The following is an 8,350-nucleotide window of genomic DNA, read 5'->3' on the forward strand; positions in this document are numbered from 1 at the left end:
CTTGTACACTGGGCAAAGTGCTGGGCATTTCCAACACATTTTCTCATTTAACGCCCACCCAACCTCATTTCCCAGAAGTGGAAGCTGAGGTTCTGGGAGGTTAAGTAACTCGCCAGAGATGAAAAACTGGGTTTGAACCCAACTCTGCCCAAGTGTGTGGCCATGCCAAGGGCCCCTTTGGGGTAAGTCCGAGGAGGAAATGGCCATTGGACCCTCACTGAACTATAAGCCTCTGGAGGTCAGGCATAATGATAACGATTATAAAAAATAAATTCAGTCATTAGTGGAGGCAGTACGTTGAATTTGAGTGCCAGCATTTCCTACCTGTGACTTTGGTCATCTAACCTGCTTAACCCCTCTGAGCCTCAGTTTTACATAAACATCTGTAAATGAGCTTTATTACAGGCATTATGCTCTAGGACTGTTCTGAGGATACACGGCAATAATGCAGACAAAATGCTTAGCTTAGGAATTCCCTGGCGGTCCAGTGGTTAGGTCTCCTCATTTTCACTGCCGAGGGTGCGGGTTCAATCCCTGGTTGGGGAACTAAGATACCGCAAGCTGCATGGCGCCCCCTCCCCCCAAAAGAAAAAGGTTTAACTTAGCACCTGGCATGTAATAGGTGCTCAAGAAAATAGCTAAAACCATTTGCTCATATGGCCATTATTTATTTAAAGCCTAGGGGCTAGGGATACAGCAATGAAAAAATACAGATATTTGTCTTGCTTTAATGATTTCCTAGTCTTGTGTTCCTAGGATCTAGCACATTGTCCGGCTTAATAAATGTTGAAATGAATAAATGAACTAATAAAGGGGTGAATGAATGAATGGACATATTGTAGTAAGTCAGTCCCTGGTTGCAGTTTCAGGGAGAGTAAGAGAAAGAAAAGAGAGTTTTTTAAATAATAGCTACTATCGGGCTTCCCTGGTGGCTCAGTGGTTGAGAGTCTGCCTGCTGATGCAGGGGACGCGGGTTCGTGCCCCGGTCCGGGAGGATCCCACATGCCGCGGAGCGGCTGGGCCCGTGAGCCATGGCCGCTGGGCCTGCGCGTCCGGAGCCTGTGCTCCGCAGCGGGAGAGGCCACAGCAGTGAGAGGCCCGCAGTACCGCAAAAAGCCAAACAAACAAACAAAAAATAATAGCTACTATTATTTGGGCACTTACATTGCATCGGGTACTCGAGTAAATGCTTTTTGTGTTCTCAGTTTGTCCTCACAGCAAACCCATGAGGTCAAAAGTGTTATCTGATTTTATAGACAAGAAAACAATCTCTGTGAGATAAGAGTGATTTTTCCTAAGGTTACATAGTAAGTGCAGAGGCAGGTGTTAGGCTCGGGTCTGCTGCCTCCAAAGCTTGGATTTGTACCAGGCTCCCTTGAAGCAGTGGGCTGGAGGGCCCAGCTAGGGCATCTTTCACCATCCACCTCCCCATGTCTAGTTGGTCTGCTGGAGCTCTTGGCATGCAAAAGAAACTCAGCAGAATGGCCTCCACCTGCACCAGTAATAATGGGGAATGTGCTACTCTGAGCTTCCAAGAAGCAAGTTCACTTCCAGTTACTCCTGTGCTGAGCCTCATGTTTAATTACTTTTCATGACAGTCCTGTGAAGACGGTATTAGTCGCCTATTTCACAGGCAGGGAACCGAGGTTCAGGGTTGCCTTCCCAAGCTTATGTAGGGTGTGCTCTGGGGTCTGGTGGAGACAGTTGCCAAGGCTCCCCTCCCTGCTGCCCTCTGGAGCCTCTGTACTTCCCAGCTCATCCCTCTGCCAGTTATCCCCCCAATCCTCCCCACACTCTTAGCCCCTCCCTGACCCGTTCTCTTGGTCAGGGTAACTAGAGGCCTAAGCCCGAGTAAGGTGAGCTAAGAGGGACCTCTTGGGTTGGGACCCTGCTTGGAGTGGTGGCCAGGAGGTCACTGTTCACCTAAAATGGGATTTTAATCTGTTTGCAACTTTTTTTTTTTTAGTAGAAAATGGTTTTTTAAAAAATCGTTTTAAAATTGAGATACATTTGGGCTTCCGTGGTGGCGCAGTGGTTGAGAGTCCGCCTGCCAATGCAGGGGACATGGGTTGGAGCCCTGGTCCAGGAAGATCCCACATGCCGCGGAGCAACTAGGCCCGTGAGCCATGGCCGCTGAGCCTGCGCGTCTGGAGCCTGTGCTCCGCAACGAGAGGCTGTGATAGTGAGAGGCCCGTGCACCGCGATGAAGAGTGGCCCTGGCTTGCCACAATTAGAGAAAGCCCTCGCACAGAAACGAAGACCCAACACAGCCAAAAAAATATAAATAAATAATTTTTTTAAAAATTGAGATATAGTTGATGTACAATATTAAGTTACAGGTGTCCAACATAGTGATTCACAGTTTTTAAAGCTTATACTCCTTTTATAGTTGTTTTAAAATATTGGCTATATTCCCTGTGTTGTACAATATATCCTTGTAGCTTATTTATTTTATACACAGTAGTTTGTACCTCTTAATCCCTTACCCCTATCTTGCCCCTTCCCCATTCTCTCTTCCCACTGGTAACTACTAGTTTGTTCTCTATATCTCTGAGTCTGTTTCCTTTTTGTTATATTCACTAGTTTGTTTTAATTTTTAGATTACACATATAAGTGATATCATATAGTATTTGTCCTTATCTGTCTGACTTATTTCGCTTAGCATAATACCCTCCAAGTCCATCCATGTTGTTGCAAAGGGCAGAATTTAATTTTTCTTATGGCTGAGTAATATTCCATCATATATATATACCACATCTTCTTTACCCATTCATCTGGTGATTCCATATCTTGGCAATCGTAAATAATGCTGCTATGAACATTAGGGTGCATGTATTTTTTTTTTTTTGATATATAACCAGGAGTGGAATTGCTGGGTCATATGGTAGTTGTATTTTTAGTTTTTTGAGACACTTCCTTACCATTTTGCACAGTGGCTGCACCAATTTACATTCCCACCCACAGGGTACGAGGGTTCCCTTTTTTTTCTTAATACATGTTACATTTTATTTTATTTAATTTATTAATTTTTTTGGCTGCATTGGGTCTTAGTTGCGGCGCATGGGCTCTTCGTTGCAGCATGCGGGCTTTTCTGTAGTTGTGGTGCACGGGCTTAGTTGCTCCGCGGCACGTGGGATCTTAGTTCCCCGACCAGGGATTGAACCCATGTCCCCTGCTTTGGAAGGCGGATTCTTAACCACTGGACCACCAGGGAAGTCCCCTTCTTTTTTATTTTAATTAATTAATTAATTAATTTTTTATTTTTTGGCCACGCCAAGTGGCTTGTGGGATCCTAGTTTCCCAGGCCCTCAACAGTGAAAGTGCAGAGTCCTAACCACTGGACTGCCAGGGAATTCCCTGAGGGTTCCCTTCTTTCTACATCCACCAACATTTGTTACTTGTGGTCTTTTCTTTTTAACGGACCAGTTACTTAATTAGGTTCTTTTTTTTTTTTTTTTTGGCGTTACGAGGGCCTCTCACTGTTGTGGCCTCTCCGGTTGCGGAGCACAGGCTCCGGACGTGCAGGCTCAGCGGCCATGGCTCACGGGCCCAGCCGCTCCGCGGCATGTGGGATCTTCCTGGACCAGGGCACGAGCCCATGTCCCCTGCATCGGCAGGCAGACTCTCAACCACTGCGCCACCAGGGAAGCCCTCATTGTGGTTTTAATTTGCACTTCTCTGATGATTAATGATGTTTAGTATCTTTTCATGTGCCTGTTGGCCATCTGTATGTCTTCCCTGGAAAAGTGTCTATTTAGGTCTTCTGCCCATTTTTAAAATCAGATTGTTTGTTTTTTTGACGTTGAGTTGTATGAGCTGTTTACATATTTTGGATATTGACTCCTTATTGATCATATCATTAGCAAATAGTTTCTCCAATTCAGCTGGTTGTCTTTCTGTTTTATTGATAGTTTCCTTTGCTGTGCAAAAGCTTTGAAGTCTAACTAGGTCCCATTTGTTTATTTTTGCTTTTATTTCCTTTGCTTTAGAAGACAGATCCAAGAAAATATTGCTATGATTTATGTAAAATAGTGTTCTATGTTTTCCTCTAGGAGTTTCATGACCTCCAGTCTTTTATTTAAAAAAAATTTTTTAATAGCTTTGTTTTATTTATTTATTTATTTTTTGGCTGTGTTGGATCTTCCGTGGCTGTGCACGGGCTTTCTCTAGTTGCTGAGGGCTTCTCACTGCGGTGGCTTCTCTTGTTGCGGAACACAGGCTCCAGGCGCACGGGCTTCAGTAGTTGTGGCGCATGGGCTTAGCTGCTCTGCGGCATGTAGCATCTTCCCAGACCAGAGCTCGAACCCGTGTCCCCTGCATTGGCAGGCAGATTCTTAAGCACTGTGCCACCAGGGAAGCCCCTCCAGTCTTACATTTAGGTCTTTAATCCATTTTGAGCTTTTTTTTTTTTTTTTTGGCTGCATCGGGTCTTAGTTGCAGCACAAGGGATCTTTGTTGAGGCACGTGGGATCTTTCATTGCGGTGCGCGGGCTTCTCTCTAGCTGTGTTGTGGGGGCTCCAGAGTGCGTGAGCTCTGTAGTTTGCAGCACGTGGGCTTAGTTACCCCTCAGCATGTGGGATCTTAGTTCCCTGACCAGGGATTGAACCCGTGTCCCCTGCTTTAGAGGGCAGATTCTTTACCACTGGACCACCAGGGAAGTCCCAATTTTGGGTTTATTTTTGTATATGGTATGAGAAAATGTTCTAATTTCATTCTTTTTTAATTTTTATTTTTTTAAATAGATTTATTTATTTATTTTTGGCTGCATTGGGTCTTTATTGCTGCGCGCGGGCTTTTCTCTAGTTGCGGCAAGCAGGAGCCACTCTTTGTTGTGGTGCGCGGGCTTCTCATTGTGGTGGCTTCTCTTGTTGCGGAGCACAGGCTCTAGGTGCACGGGCTCAGTAGTTGTGGCACACAGGCTTAGCTGCTCTGCAGCATGTGGGATCTTCCTGGACCAGGGCTCGAACCCATGTCCCCTGCATTGGCAGACATATTCTCAACAACTGTGCCACAAGCAAAGCCCTAATTTTATTCTTTTACATGTAGCTGTCCAGTTTTCCCAACAGTACTTATTGAAGTGATTGTCCTTTCTCCATTGTATATTCTTGCCTTCTTTGTCATAAATTAATTGACCATAAGCATGTGGGTTTATTTCTGGGCTCTCTATTCTGTTCCATTGATCTATGTGTCTGTTTTTATGCCAATACCATGCTGTTTTGATTATTGTAGCTTTGTAGTAGTTCACAACATTTTCTGATTCTGGTTTTGGGTGGTGATTTAGAAAGAGGGTCTCCCCAAATTCTCTGCCAAAGACTCATCTTCCCAAAGTTTAGTTCTTACCTTATTGGTCTTAGCAGGAAGCAGGGGAGAAAACTCAAAGCATTTGCCAGAAGAGGGTTTAATGAAGGAACTATTTACAGAGGCGTTGGCAGGAATGGTGAAGCACCCTGGGGCTCACAACAGTGGGATAGAGTCACTAGCCCCAGTGCCTGAAGGGGCAAGGGAGGGAGCCTTGTTAAGGAACCTGGCAGGAGTCGTGCCCTGGGGTTGCAGGCCACCCAACCGGAGCTGTGCCTTTCAGTGGGGGAACATAGTAACTGTCAAAATCACACTATTATAAATATCCTGATCTCACTCTCCTCCTTCCCTCTGATCTCCTGGCAATGTCTCCTACTGGCCAAACTTTACCTGAAACCGTAAGGCAAGGGGGCCCAGGTGAGACTGTCAGTGGTAGTCAGCCCCACGACACAGGGCAGGGCAGAGAAGCACAGAGAATGAAGGGTAGGCAAAGAGTAGCCAGCCCAGGGGCTTCTCCTCTCTTCATGGACTCGGCTTTGTGGAGGGGCTGGGAGACAGAGTGGCTGTGCTTGTCTCTCCAAGCAGTCTGTACCTGACGCCGGAACGCCCTTTCTCCTCTTCCAGGCCCACGTTACTTCGTCCGTGAGGTTGTCCCCAGTCCTGGAGTTAATCTCTCCCATTCTTGGCTTCCTTGGTTCTCAGTGCCTAGCCCATCACTCAGCTCAGTGATTTAGCATTATTCTCTGCAGGGGTTTGTCGCCCCAGGGGACAGTTCTAGCATCCTCTACACTGTGAGCTCTTTGCAGGCAGGGCCCTGGGCCAAAGAAGGCCATTTGCTCTGACACAGGACCCAGCGCAGGCCAAATGCCCATGTTTGCCAAGTGAACAGAGTCCTGTGGCCTCACCCACCTCCCTCTGCCTTGGTGTACACAGCCTGGGCACATGTGTATGTCTGTTTCCCTGAGTACAAAGGGGTTCCTTGGTGACGAGTGGCCCAGGCCCGGCACACAGCAGGCATCAAATGTTGCCTGAATTGGCCTAGGGAGGACCATCCTCCTTTCCCTCATTCATTCAACAACTTTTTGAGATTCTACTATATGCCAGGCCCTGTGCTGGGCCCTGGGGACACAGAAGTGAACAAGACACACAAAGTCCCTGCCTTCATGGGGTTTCCATTCTAGTGGGGGAAGCAGAAAAGGAAGGAATGGAAAATGTACAATATTATTAAAGATTGCAGTAAGTGCTGTACAGAAAATAAACAAGATGATGAGACAAACAGTAAAAGGATGGATATTTATGTGGGAGAGGAGCACGTCAGGGAAGGTCTTTCTGAGGAGATCACATGTAAGCTGAGACCTGAAGAAGAGAGGACATGAAGAGCTGGAAGGGTGTTCTAGGGAGAGGGAACAGCAAAAACAAAGGACCGGAGGTGCTTCTGGGACCCTGGTGGATTCAGTGTTTCAGCCTAAAGAAGGGCTTAGGGGGAGTTTAAGAGCGGTTAAGGAATCAGTCTTGGGGGTGGCCCGGGGCCAGGTCCTGGGCTGAGGGTTGGAGGGGAAGGGACAGCCCTTCTTAATGCCACCCTTGCTGCCTGTTGCCTAGCACCACAGCAAATAGTGCTGCTGGCAGGCCCTGCCCTTGCTCCCTTGGCTCCCCTCTGACTGGCAGTGGCTGTCAAAGGACCAGCCCCGGAGGCTTTGCCAACCTCCTCCCCTGGGATATTTTAGAGGTAAGTCAGAAAATGACCAGCAGCCTCCAAAACTCGACTTTTTCTCGTGCATACCTTACAAGGGTATATTTGGCTGCCCTGGGTGTTAATCTCCCACCCCCTTGCACTACACAGAGAGATATAAATATACGCCAAAGGCAGCACACTCAGAAACTTGGATTAAGGACCACATACTCAGGCCCCAGTGACACAGAAGACACTCCACACAGCTGCTTATGAGCCCTCCCTCCCACACACTTCAGTCCCCAGTCTCCTGTAAGTACACAATCACGCACACAACTATACACACGCCCCACAACACAGTCACAACAGCCGGCCACACAGACACTCCACCACCAGCACAATCACCACACACACAATCACTCCCCCATGATTATACAGTCACATATCCGCGTGGGGTACATCCACACGGACAGGTACTCCACAGTCATCACAGAGTCACACGTGCACACACCATCACACAGCCTCCCCCTTCACAGAGCACACACACAACCACGTGGTGTTCACACAGCTGGCAGTGGGCACACAGATCACAACGCACAGCCCACAAGCGTTCCGCACGGCCGCCCCCCCCCCCCCCCCCCGCTTTACTTAAGACCTCTCTGATTAAACACATCCAGCCCCTCTGCTGGTTACAGTGAACAGCATTCTTCTGCGATTGAGTCAAAGACCTCCCCAGACAGAGGGGCTAAGTGGAAAAAAGGCATCAGAAGGGAGAATGCCCGAGGCCCAGGTCTGGGAAGGGGCCTGGCAGCTCCTCGCTTAGGGAGACAGCCTTCAGTGTTGAGTTTGATCCTGACACTGATGGCCTAAGGACTTGGGGGAGGGGGCACGCCTTGGAGTGGGCAGAAGCAGGGCGGGTGGGGGGTGACAGGTGGAGCAAGCGGAGAGACCCCTGGAAACCTCTCAGCGTGAGGGCGGAAAGCGGTGTTAAATATGGACTGAAACTTAGAGGCTTAAACCCTCCCACGCAGTCCTCCCACCGCCCTTCCCCAGGCTCCGAACTGTCCCCAAACGTACGGGGTGTAGTGTTACCCCCTCCTCCGCCAGCCCTCGGCGACAGCTGCGGGGCACAGCGCTCAGGCGAGGGGGCATCGCAGGGCGCCGGGCGGCGGCTGACACCCCCGAACTCCAGCGGGCGGCGGGCAGGGTGCGGGGTCCCTCGAGGTCCCCAACTCCACACCCTGCCCCCCTCCCGGGCCGGTCTGGAAGGGCAAGCGCTCTCCTGAGGCTGCGGAGCCACCTTCCTCCACTGCCCCCCCCGCCCCGCCCAAACCGGGACCCTCGGAAGGGAAGGGTGGAGAGAAAGAAGGTTCGGGAAG

The sequence above is a fragment of the Lagenorhynchus albirostris genome, chromosome 2 (assembly GCF_949774975.1).
Source record: "Lagenorhynchus albirostris chromosome 2, mLagAlb1.1, whole genome shotgun sequence".
Lineage (NCBI taxonomy): Eukaryota > Metazoa > Chordata > Mammalia > Artiodactyla > Delphinidae > Lagenorhynchus > Lagenorhynchus albirostris.